Below are 486 nucleotides of genomic sequence, written 5' to 3'. Positions count from 1 at the left end.
TTATAAGGTAGATTTTGATAGGGAGAGAGTATGAAGACTACTGTAAATGAGAAGATGTTTCCAAGGAAAGAAAGGGCGTAGAACTGGGAGGACGAACTTGCCAATTTCTTCATTTTATCTATACGCTGTAATGCCAGGCATGGCCAGAAAGCAAAGCGTTATTTTATGAAACAACTATGGTCAGACCATGGCAGTAATTCAGGCAACTTGGATTCCAACTAGAAGAATGGAAAGATCTGACGTTTGGGACCGATTATTAAAGTTGGAACCTTAAAAACAGGTTTAAAAGGCACCACAAGATGGGGACTCTATGTTCAGATTTCACCAGGTCAGATATGTGGATATTTTCTGTCAGTCTGTCCACAGATATCACTATGATCAGACATCACTGAGGTACTCTGACCTTTGAGATGCAAATGAAATTCAGTTGGACCACAATCCAGGTAAATCTAACCCCTCCACACACATACAACATATACACTTATG

Source organism: Propithecus coquereli, unplaced genomic scaffold, assembly GCF_000956105.1.
Source record: "Propithecus coquereli isolate 6110/MARCELLA unplaced genomic scaffold, Pcoq_1.0 Scaffold176, whole genome shotgun sequence".
In the NCBI taxonomy this organism is placed as follows: Eukaryota; Metazoa; Chordata; class Mammalia; order Primates; family Indriidae; genus Propithecus; species Propithecus coquereli.
The sequence above is the reverse complement of the archived record's forward strand: the minus strand, read 5'-3'. Positions refer to the sequence as shown.